Raw genomic sequence first — 12,500 nt, forward strand, 5'->3', positions numbered from 1 at the left:
GGGAAGGTGCAAAAAGGGCCGATAAGACCGAACCGGCACGAGTAACAGGCTGCCGGGGGCGGGTTCCCAGCAAACCAGGTGAGGGGGCGTGGCCGGAGGCCGCGCAGGAGAGCCGCCCGCCCGTGAGTACGGTTAGAGGCAGCAGCGGGCTTCCCCAGCAGGGCAGAAGCCGAAGTGCAGGGAGCGAAATGGTTAACCAGCGAGCAGGCAGCATTCCGGCAGGGCTGGAGGGCGAAAAACGGCGTAAAATAACGGACCGGCAGGAGGAAATGGCTGCCGGGGGGCGGACCCAGAGCCCCCACGTGAGGGGGCGGTTCGGGTGGCAGAGCCGCGCATGCGCGGTTGGAAAACGCGTCACGTCGGAGCAGGGTGAAATCATTAACCAGTCGGCCGCTTCGGCGTCGGCTGGCCGGGCCGAGGAGGGTCGGACCGGGGAAAGGTTCCCGGTTTCGTGTCCGTCGGGTGGTCCCGAGTGCGGCAGGAAAAAATCCGGAATCCTGGGAGCCTTTTTTAAAAAAGAACCGGTCCGGGATGGGGTCGGATTTGGAAGCGTTTGCGGGGCCTAGGTGCCTCTTCGTCGGCATGACTACCGGACGGTCACCCGCCGATCGGCATTTGCGATTTGTTGGCTGGGGAGGTTGGCGGGGTACCTGCAGAATAGTAGGAGGTGGCAAATCGAGAATCGGTCGACATCGCCAAGTGCCTTCTCGAGCCTCCAGGTCTGCAGGGACCGACCCAGGCTGCCCCCAAACCGACCGCGAGGCCGTGCCGGGCGGCCATTTTTGGCCATTTTCGGCATTTTTCGCGTCTTTCGGTAGGTCACGGAAAGCGGCGGCCTGAAGCCCGGGCGTGCCCGGGGAAGGCTCCCCTTCGCCCGCGGGACCGGATTTGCCCCGGAAACGTCCCGAAGCCGGCCGGGAAGGCGGTTTCGAGGGCGAAGCACCTCCGATTGCCTTCGCAAGGCCGGGGAAAGTGGCCCCTGGGCCCGGGAGAGCAAAATCCGTGCGAGGACGGAAGCCCATGAGGTCAGATCCGAGGCTCTTACCCGGCGCCCGGTGGGGGTATTCCCGCAAAGAGCAGCGAGTGCGCCCGGCGACGGGTCAAGTTGCAATTTCTGGCATGCCACTCCTGGAGCTGGTTCATGAGTTCCCCTCGGAAGTCCCGATGAGGAAAGGGCAAAATGGCGTTTTGCGGGCTTTGGGGCCTCTTCGTCGGTAGGACTACCGCCCGACCTTACGGTTGGAATTGTCGGCAGGGGAGGTTGGCGGGGTACCTGCAGAATAGTAGGAGGTGGCAAATCGAGAATCGGTCGACCTCGCCAAACGCCTTCTCGAGCCTCCAGGTCTGCAGGGACCGACCCAGGCTGCCGCCAAACCGACCGAGAGGCCCTGCCGGCGGCCATTATTGGCCATTTTCGGCATTTTTCGCCTCTTTCGGCCGGGATGGAAAAGCGGCGGCCTGAAGCCCGGGCCTGCCCGGGGAGGCCTCCTAATCGCCCGGGGGACCGGATTTGCCCCGGTGAGAGCCCCCGAAACGTCCCGAAGCCGGCCGGGAAGGCGGCCAAGGGCGAAGCACCTCGGCTTGCATTCGCTGGCCGTGCAAAGTGGCCTCCGGGCCCGCGAGACAATGCAGGGTGCCCTCGGTGTGCCCCTGAGAAATGGTTAACCAAACGAAGGACAGTGCGCCTCGGATTGCATTGGCAGGCCGTGCAAAGGGGCCACCGGGCCCGCGAGACGTTACAGATTGCCCTCGGTGTGCCCCTGAGAAATGGTTAACCAATTGGACTTAGTCTCTGGCAGAGAGGCAAAGTGTTTTCAAGAGAAATGGTTAACCAATTGGACTTAGTCTCTGAACGGCAGGCAAATTGTGGCCTTGAGAAATGATTAACCAATTGGACTTAGTCTCTGGCGGAGAGGCAAAGTGTTTTCTCGAGAAATAATTAACCAATGAGGCCAATGGACCTCGGGTTGCATTGGCAGGCCGGGCAATGTGGCTCTTGGGCCCGCGAGAGCAAAATCCGTGCACAGACGGAAGTCCATGAGGTCAGATCCGAGGCCTTTACCCGGCACCCGGTGGGGGTATTCCCGCAGAGAGTAGCGAATCTGCCCGGCGACGGGTCAAGTTGCAATTTCTGGCATGCCACTCCTGGAGCTGGTTCATGAGTTCCCCTCGGAAGTCCCGATGAGGAAAGGGCAAAATGGCGTTTTGCGGGCTTTTAGGGCCTCCTGGACGGTAGGACTACCGCCCGACCTTACGGTTGGAATTGTTGGCAGGGGAGGTTGGCGGGGTACCTGCAGAATAGTAGGAGGTGGCAAATCGAGAATCGGTCGACATCGCCAAAAACCTTCTCGAGCCTCCAGGTCTGCAGGGACCGACCCAGGCTGCCGCCAAACCGACCGACAGGCCCTGCCGGCGGCCATTTTTGGCCATTTTCGGCATTTTTCGCCTCTTTCGGCCGGGATGGAAAAGCGGCGGCCTGAAGCCCGGGCCTGCCCGGGGAGGCCTCCTAATCGCCCGGGGGACCGGATTTGCCCCGGTGAGAGCCCCCGAAACGTCCCGAAGCCGGCCGGGAAGGCGGCCAAGGGCGAAGCACCTCGGATTGCATTGGCAGGCCGTGCAAAGTGGCCTCCGGGCCCGCGAGACAATGCAGGGTGCCCTCGGTGTGCCCCTGAGAAATGGTTAACCAAACGAAGGACAGTGCGCCTCGGATTGCATTGGCAGGCCGTGCAAAGGGGCCCCCGGGCCCGCGAGACGTTACAGGTTGCCCTCGGTGTGCCCCTGAGAAATGGTTAACCAATTGGACTTAGTCTCTGGCAGAGAGACAAAGTGTTTTCACGAGAAATGGTTAACCAATTGGACTTAGTCTCTGGCAGAGAGGCAAAGTGTTTTCAAGAGAAATGGTTAACCAATTGGACTTAGTCTCTGGCAGAGAGGCAAAGTGTTTTCCAGAGAAATGGTTAACCAATTGGACTTAGTCTCTGAACGGCAGGCAAATTGTGGCCTTGAGAAATGATTAACCAATTGGACTTAGTCTCTGGCGGAGAGGCAAAGTGTTTTCTCGAGAAATAATTAACCAATGAGGCCAATGGACCTCGGGTTGCATTGGCAGGCCGGGCAATGTGGCTCTTGGGCCCGCGAGAGCAAAATCCGTGCACAGACGGAAGTCCATGAGGTCAGATCCGAGGCCTTTACCCGGCACCCGGTGGGGGTATTCCCGCAGAGAGTAGCGAATCTGCCCGGCGACGGGTCAAGTTGCAATTTCTGGCATGCCACTCCTGGAGCTGGTTCATGAGTTCCCCTCGGAAGTCCCGATGAGGAAAGGGCAAAATGGCGTTTTGCGGGCTTTTAGGGCCTCCTGGACGGTAGGACTACCGCCCGACCTTACGGTTGGAATTGTTGGCAGGGGAGGTTGGCGGGGTACCTGCAGAATAGTAGGAGGTGGCAAATCGAGAATCGGTCGACATCGCCAAAAACCTTCTCGAGCCTCCAGGTCTGCAGGGACCGACCCAGGCTGCCGCCAAACCGACCGACAGGCCCTGCCGGCGGCCATTTTTGGCCATTTTCGGCATTTTTCGCCTCTTTCGGCCGGGATGGAAAAGCGGCGGCCTGAAGCCCGGGCCTGCCCGGGGAGGCCTCCTAATCGCCCGGGGGACCGGATTTGCCCCGGTGAGAGCCCCCGAAACGTCCCGAAGCCGGCCGGGAAGGCGGCCAAGGGCGAAGCACCTCGGATTGCATTCGCTGGCCGTGCAAAGTGGCCTCCGGGCCCGCGAGACAATGCAGGGTGCCCTCGGTGTGCCCCTGAGAAATGGTTAACCAAACGAAGGACAGTGCGCCTCGGATTGCATTGGCAGGCCGTGCAAAGGGGCCCCCGGGCCCGCGAGACGTTACAGGTTGCCCTCGGTGTGCCCCTGAGAAATGGTTAACCAATTGGACTTAGTCTCTGGCAGAGAGGCAAAGTGTTTTCAAGAGAAATGGTTAACCAATTGGACTTAGTCTCTGGCAGAGAGGCAAAGTGTTTTCCAGAGAAATGGTTAACCAATTGGACTTAGTCTCTGGCGGAGAGACAAAGTGTTTTCAAGAGAAATGGATAACCAATTGGACTTAGTCTCTGGCAGAGAGGCAAAGTGTTTTCACGAGAAATGGTTAACCAATTGGACTTAGTCTCTGGCAGAGAGGCAAAGTGTTTTCAAGAGAAATGGTTAACCAATTGGACTTAGTCTCTGGCGGAGAGACAAAGTGTTATCAAGAGAAATGGTTAACCAATTGGACTTAGTCTCTGGCAGAGAGGCAAAGTGTTTTCAAGAGAAATGGTTAACCAATTGGACTTGGTCTCTGGCAGAGAGGCAAAGTGTTTTCAAGAGAAATGGTTAACCAATTGGACTTAGTCTCTGGCGGAGAGACAAAGTGTTTTGAAGAGAAATGGTTAACCAATTGGACTTGGTCTCTGAACGGCAGGCAAATTGTGGCCTTGAGAAATGATTAACCAATTGGACTTAGTCTCTGGCGGAGAGGCAAAGTGTTTTCTCGAGAAATAATTAACCAATGAGGCCAATGGACCTCGGGTTGCATTGGCAGGCCGGGCAATGAGGCTCTTGGGCCCGCGAGAGCAAAATCCGTGCACAGACGGAAGTCCATGAGGTCAGATCCGAGGCCTTTACCCGGCACCCGGTGGGGGTATTCCCGCAGAGAGTAGCGAATCTGCCCGGCGACGGGTCAAGTTGCAATTTCTGGCATGCCACTCATGGAGCTGGTTAATGAGTTCCCCGCGGAAGTCCCGATGAGGAAAGGGCAAAATGGCGTTTTGCGGGCTTTGGGGCCTCTTCGTCGGTAGGACTACCGCCCGACCTTACGGTTGGAATTGTCGGCAGGGGAGGTTGGCGGGGTACCTGCAGAATAGTAGGAGGTGGCAAATCGAGAATCGGTCGACATCGCCAAAAACCTTCTCGAGCCTCCAGGTCTGCAGGGACCGACCCAGGCTGCCGCCAAACCGACCGAGAGGCCCTGCCGGCGGCCATTTTTGGCCATTTTCGGCATTTTTCGCCTCTTTCGGCCGGGATGGAAAAGCGGCGGCCTGAAGCCCGGGCCTGCCCGGGGAGGCCTCCTAATCGCCCGGGGGACCGGATTTGCCCCGGTGAGAGCCCCCGAAACGTCCCGAAGCCGGCCGGGAAGGCGGCCAAGGGCGAAGCACCTCGCATTGCGTTGGCAGGCCGTGCAAAGTGGCCTCCGGGCCCGCGAGACAATGCAGGGTGCCCTCGGTGTGCCCCTGAGAAATGGTTAACCAAACGAAGGACAGTGCGGCTCGGATTGCATTGGCAGGCCGTGCAAAGGGGCCCCCGGGCCCGCGAGACGTTACAGATTGCCCTCGGTGAGCCCCTGAGAAATGGTTAACCAATTGGACTTAGTCTCTGGCAGAGAGACAAAGTGTTTTCACGAGAAATGGTTAACCAATTGGACTTAGTCTCTGGCAGAGAGGCAAAGTGTTTTCAAGAGAAATGGTTAACCAATTGGACTTAGTCTCTGGCGGAGAGACAAAGTGTTTTCCAGAGAAATGGATAACCAATTGGACTTAGTCTCTGGCAGAGAGGCAAAGTGTTTTCACGAGAAATGGTTAACCAATTGGACTTAGTCTCTGGCAGAGAGGCAAAGTGTTTTCAAGAGAAATGGTTAACCAATTGGACTTAGTCTCTGGCAGAGAGGCAAAGTGTTTTCCAGAGAAATGGTTAACCAATTGGACTTAGTCTCTGAACGGCAGGCAAATTGTGGCCTTGAGAAATGATTAACCAATTGGACTTAGTCTCTGGCGGAGAGGCAAAGTGTTTTCTCGAGAAATAATTAACCAATGAGGCCAATGGACCTCGGGTTGCATTGGCAGGCCGGGCAATGTGGCTCTTGGGCCCGCGAGAGCAAAATCCGTGCACAGACGGAAGTCCATGAGGTCAGATCCGAGGCCTTTACCCGGCACCCGGTGGGGGTATTCCCGCAGAGAGTAGCGAATCTGCCCGGCGACGGGTCAAGTTGCAATTTCTGGCATGCCACTCCTGGAGCTGGTTCATGAGTTCCCCTCGGAAGTCCCGATGAGGAAAGGGCAAAATGGCGTTTTGCGGGCTTTTAGGGCCTCCTGGACGGTAGGACTACCGCCCGACCTTACGGTTGGAATTGTTGGCAGGGGAGGTTGGCGGGGTACCTGCAGAATAGTAGGAGGTGGCAAATCGAGAATCGGTCGACATCGCCAAAAACCTTCTCGAGCCTCCAGGTCTGCAGGGACCGACCCAGGCTGCCGCCAAACCGACCGACAGGCCCTGCCGGCGGCCATTTTTGGCCATTTTCGGCATTTTTCGCCTCTTTCGGCCGGGATGGAAAAGCGGCGGCCTGAAGCCCGGGCCTGCCCGGGGAGGCCTCCTAATCGCCCGGGGGACCGGATTTGCCCCGGTGAGAGCCCCCGAAACGTCCCGAAGCCGGCCGGGAAGGCGGCCAAGGGCGAAGCACCTCGCATTGCGTTGGCAGGCCGTGCAAAGTGGCCTCCGGGCCCGCGAGACAATGCAGGGTGCCCTCGGTGTGCCCCTGAGAAATGGTTAACCAAACGAAGGACAGTGCGGCTCGGATTGCATTGGCAGGCCGTGCAAAGGGGCCCCCGGGCCCGCGAGACGTTACAGATTGCCCTCGGTGAGCCCCTGAGAAATGGTTAACCAATTGGACTTAGTCTCTGGCAGAGAGGCAAAGTGTTTTCAAGAGAAATGGTTAACCAATTGGACTTAGTCTCTGGCGGAGAGACAAAGTGTTTTCAAGAGAAATGGTTAACCAATTGGACTTAGTCTCTGGCAGAGAGGCAAAGTGTTTTCCAGAGAAATGGTTAACCAATTGGACTTAGTCTCTGAACGGCAGGCAAATTGTGGCCTTGAGAAATGATTAACCAATTGGACTTAGTCTCTGGCGGAGAGGCAAAGTGTTTTCTCGAGAAATAATTAACCAATGAGGCCAATGGACCTCGGGTTGCATTGGCAGGCCGGGCAATGTGGCTCTTGGGCCCGCGAGAGCAAAATCCGTGCACAGACGGAAGTCCATGAGGTCAGATCCGAGGCCTTTACCCGGCACCCGGTGGGGGTATTCCCGCAGAGAGTAGCGAATCTGCCCGGCGACGGGTCAAGTTGCAATTTCTGGCATGCCACTCCTGGAGCTGGTTCATGAGTTCCCCTCGGAAGTCCCGATGAGGAAAGGGCAAAATGGCGTTTTGCGGGCTTTTAGGGCCTCCTGGACGGTAGGACTACCGCCCGACCTTACGGTTGGAATTGTTGGCAGGGGAGGTTGGCGGGGTACCTGCAGAATAGTAGGAGGTGGCAAATCGAGAATCGGTCGACATCGCCAAAAACCTTCTCGAGCCTCCAGGTCTGCAGGGACCGACCCAGGCTGCCGCCAAACCGACCGACAGGCCCTGCCGGCGGCCATTTTTGGCCATTTTCGGCATTTTTCGCCTCTTTCGGCCGGGATGGAAAAGCGGCGGCCTGAAGCCCGGGCCTGCCCGGGGAGGCCTCCTAATCGCCCGGGGGACCGGATTTGCCCCGGTGAGAGCCCCCGAAACGTCCCGAAGCCGGCCGGGAAGGCGGCCAAGGGCGAAGCACCTCGGATTGCATTCGCTGGCCGTGCAAAGTGGCCTCCGGGCCCGCGAGACAATGCAGGGTGCCCTCGGTGTGCCCCTGAGAAATGGTTAACCAAACGAAGGACAGTGCGCCTCGGATTGCATTGGCAGGCCGTGCAAAGGGGCCCCCGGGCCCGCGAGACGTTACAGGTTGCCCTCGGTGTGCCCCTGAGAAATGGTTAACCAATTGGACTTAGTCTCTGGCAGAGAGGCAAAGTGTTTTCAAGAGAAATGGTTAACCAATTGGACTTAGTCTCTGGCAGAGAGGCAAAGTGTTTTCCAGAGAAATGGTTAACCAATTGGACTTAGTCTCTGGCGGAGAGACAAAGTGTTTTCAAGAGAAATGGATAACCAATTGGACTTAGTCTCTGGCAGAGAGGCAAAGTGTTTTCACGAGAAATGGTTAACCAATTGGACTTAGTCTCTGGCAGAGAGGCAAAGTGTTTTCAAGAGAAATGGTTAACCAATTGGACTTAGTCTCTGGCGGAGAGACAAAGTGTTATCAAGAGAAATGGTTAACCAATTGGACTTAGTCTCTGGCAGAGAGGCAAAGTGTTTTCAAGAGAAATGGTTAACCAATTGGACTTGGTCTCTGGCAGAGAGGCAAAGTGTTTTCAAGAGAAATGGTTAACCAATTGGACTTAGTCTCTGGCGGAGAGACAAAGTGTTTTGAAGAGAAATGGTTAACCAATTGGACTTGGTCTCTGAACGGCAGGCAAATTGTGGCCTTGAGAAATGATTAACCAATTGGACTTAGTCTCTGGCGGAGAGGCAAAGTGTTTTCTCGAGAAATAATTAACCAATGAGGCCAATGGACCTCGGGTTGCATTGGCAGGCCGGGCAATGAGGCTCTTGGGCCCGCGAGAGCAAAATCCGTGCACAGACGGAAGTCCATGAGGTCAGATCCGAGGCCTTTACCCGGCACCCGGTGGGGGTATTCCCGCAGAGAGTAGCGAATCTGCCCGGCGACGGGTCAAGTTGCAATTTCTGGCATGCCACTCATGGAGCTGGTTAATGAGTTCCCCGCGGAAGTCCCGATGAGGAAAGGGCAAAATGGCGTTTTGCGGGCTTTGGGGCCTCTTCGTCGGTAGGACTACCGCCCGACCTTACGGTTGGAATTGTCGGCAGGGGAGGTTGGCGGGGTACCTGCAGAATAGTAGGAGGTGGCAAATCGAGAATCGGTCGACATCGCCAAAAACCTTCTCGAGCCTCCAGGTCTGCAGGGACCGACCCAGGCTGCCGCCAAACCGACCGAGAGGCCCTGCCGGCGGCCATTTTTGGCCATTTTCGGCATTTTTCGCCTCTTTCGGCCGGGATGGAAAAGCGGCGGCCTGAAGCCCGGGCCTGCCCGGGGAGGCCTCCTAATCGCCCGGGGGACCGGATTTGCCCCGGTGAGAGCCCCCGAAACGTCCCGAAGCCGGCCGGGAAGGCGGCCAAGGGCGAAGCACCTCGCATTGCGTTGGCAGGCCGTGCAAAGTGGCCTCCGGGCCCGCGAGACAATGCAGGGTGCCCTCGGTGTGCCCCTGAGAAATGGTTAACCAAACGAAGGACAGTGCGGCTCGGATTGCATTGGCAGGCCGTGCAAAGGGGCCCCCGGGCCCGCGAGACGTTACAGATTGCCCTCGGTGAGCCCCTGAGAAATGGTTAACCAATTGGACTTAGTCTCTGGCAGAGAGACAAAGTGTTTTCACGAGAAATGGTTAACCAATTGGACTTAGTCTCTGGCAGAGAGGCAAAGTGTTTTCAAGAGAAATGGTTAACCAATTGGACTTAGTCTCTGGCGGAGAGACAAAGTGTTTTCCAGAGAAATGGATAACCAATTGGACTTAGTCTCTGGCAGAGAGGCAAAGTGTTTTCACGAGAAATGGTTAACCAATTGGACTTAGTCTCTGGCAGAGAGGCAAAGTGTTTTCAAGAGAAATGGTTAACCAATTGGACTTAGTCTCTGGCAGAGAGGCAAAGTGTTTTCCAGAGAAATGGTTAACCAATTGGACTTAGTCTCTGAACGGCAGGCAAATTGTGGCCTTGAGAAATGATTAACCAATTGGACTTAGTCTCTGGCGGAGAGGCAAAGTGTTTTCTCGAGAAATAATTAACCAATGAGGCCAATGGACCTCGGGTTGCATTGGCAGGCCGGGCAATGTGGCTCTTGGGCCCGCGAGAGCAAAATCCGTGCACAGACGGAAGTCCATGAGGTCAGATCCGAGGCCTTTACCCGGCACCCGGTGGGGGTATTCCCGCAGAGAGTAGCGAATCTGCCCGGCGACGGGTCAAGTTGCAATTTCTGGCATGCCACTCCTGGAGCTGGTTCATGAGTTCCCCTCGGAAGTCCCGATGAGGAAAGGGCAAAATGGCGTTTTGCGGGCTTTTAGGGCCTCCTGGACGGTAGGACTACCGCCCGACCTTACGGTTGGAATTGTTGGCAGGGGAGGTTGGCGGGGTACCTGCAGAATAGTAGGAGGTGGCAAATCGAGAATCGGTCGACATCGCCAAAAACCTTCTCGAGCCTCCAGGTCTGCAGGGACCGACCCAGGCTGCCGCCAAACCGACCGACAGGCCCTGCCGGCGGCCATTTTTGGCCATTTTCGGCATTTTTCGCCTCTTTCGGCCGGGATGGAAAAGCGGCGGCCTGAAGCCCGGGCCTGCCCGGGGAGGCCTCCTAATCGCCCGGGGGACCGGATTTGCCCCGGTGAGAGCCCCCGAAACGTCCCGAAGCCGGCCGGGAAGGCGGCCAAGGGCGAAGCACCTCGCATTGCGTTGGCAGGCCGTGCAAAGTGGCCTCCGGGCCCGCGAGACAATGCAGGGTGCCCTCGGTGTGCCCCTGAGAAATGGTTAACCAAACGAAGGACAGTGCGGCTCGGATTGCATTGGCAGGCCGTGCAAAGGGGCCCCCGGGCCCGCGAGACGTTACAGATTGCCCTCGGTGAGCCCCTGAGAAATGGTTAACCAATTGGACTTAGTCTCTGGCAGAGAGGCAAAGTGTTTTCAAGAGAAATGGTTAACCAATTGGACTTAGTCTCTGGCGGAGAGACAAAGTGTTTTCAAGAGAAATGGTTAACCAATTGGACTTAGTCTCTGGCAGAGAGGCAAAGTGTTTTCAAGAGAAATGATTAACCAATTGGACTTAGTCTCTGGCGGAGAGACAAAGTGTTTTCACGAGAAATGGTTAACCAATTGGACTTAGTCTCTGGCAGAGAGGCAGAGAGGCAAAGTGTTTTCACGAGAAATGGTTAACCAATTGGACTTAGTCTCTGGCAGAGAGGCAAAGTGTTTTCAAGAGAAATGGTTAACCAATTGGACTTAGTCTCTGGCAGAGAGGCAAAGTGTTTTCCAGAGAAATGGTTAACCAATTGGACTTTGTCGCTGGCGGAGAGACAAAGTGTTTTCACGAGAAATGGTTAACCAATTGGACTTAGTCTCTGGCAGAGAGGCAAAGTGTTTTCACGAGAAATGGTTAACCAATTGGACTTAGTCTCTGGCAGAGAGGCAAAGTGTTTTCAAGAGAAATGGTTAACCAATTGGACTTGGTCTCTGAACGGCAGGCAAATTGTGGCCTTGAGAAATGATTAACCAATTGGACTAAGTCTCTGGCGGAGAGACAAAGTGTTTTCACGAGAAATGGTTAACCAATTGGACTTAGTCTCTGGCAGAGAGGCAAAGTGTTTTCAAGAGAAATGGTTAACCAATTGGACTTAGTCTCTGGCGGAGAGACAAAGTGTTTTCAAGAGAAATGGTTAACCAATTGGACTTAGTCTCTGGCAGAGAGGCAGAGAGGCAAAGTGTTTTCAAGAGAAATGGTTAACCAATTGGACTTGGTCTCTGAACGGCAGGCAAATTGTGGCCTTGAGAAATGATTAACCAATTGGACTAAGTCTCTGGCGGAGAGACAAAGTGTTTTCACGAGAAATGGTTAACCAATTGGACTTAGTCTCTGGCAGAGAGGCAAAGTTTTTTCAAGAGAAATGGTTAACCAATTGGACTTAGTCTCTGGCAGAGAGGCAAAGTGTTTTCAAGAGAAATGGTTAACCAATTGGACTTGGTCTCTGAACGGCAGGCAAATTGTGGCCTTGAGAAATGATTAACCAATTGGACTTAGTCTCTGGCGCAGAGACAAAGTGTTTTCACGAGAAATGGTTAACCAATTGGACTTAGTCTCTGGCAGAGAGACAAAGTGTTTTCACGAGAAATGGGTAACCAATTGGACTTAGTCTCTGAACGGCAGGTAAACTGTGGCCATGAGAAATGGTTAACCAATTGGACTTCGTCTCTGGCAGAGAGGCAAAGTGTTTTCAAGAGAAATGGTTAACCAATTGGACTTAGTCTCTGGCGGAGAGGCAAAGTGTTTTCACGAGAAATGGTTAACCAATTGGACTTAGTCTCTGAACGGCAGGCAAATTGCGGCCATGAGAAATGGTTAACCAATTGGACTTAGTCTCTGGCAGAGAGTCAAAGTGTTTTCCTGAGAAATGGTTAACCAATTGGACTTAGTCTCTGGCGGAGAGGCAAAGTGTTTCCCGTTGTAATGGTTGGCCAATGCACTTCGGATTGCGTTGGTAGGCCGTGGAAAGTGGCTCTTGGGCCCGCGAGAGCAAAATCCGTGCGCAGACGGAAGTCCATGAGGTCAGATCCGAGGCCTTTACCCGGCACCCGGTGGGGGTATTCCCGCAGAGAGTAGCGGGTGTGCCCGGCGACGGGTCAAGTTGCAATTTCTGGCATACCACTCCTGGAGCTCGTTAATGAGTTCCCCTCGGAAGTCCCGATGAGAAAATGGCAAAATGGCGTTTTGCGGGCTTTGGGGCCTCTTCGTCGGTAGGACTACCGCCCGACCTTACGGTTGCAATTGTTGGCAGGGGAGGTTGGCGGGGTA

The sequence above is a fragment of the Cetorhinus maximus genome, unplaced genomic scaffold, assembly GCF_964194155.1.
Source record: "Cetorhinus maximus unplaced genomic scaffold, sCetMax3.hap1.1 HAP1_SCAFFOLD_946, whole genome shotgun sequence".
Lineage (NCBI taxonomy): Eukaryota > Metazoa > Chordata > Chondrichthyes > Lamniformes > Cetorhinidae > Cetorhinus > Cetorhinus maximus.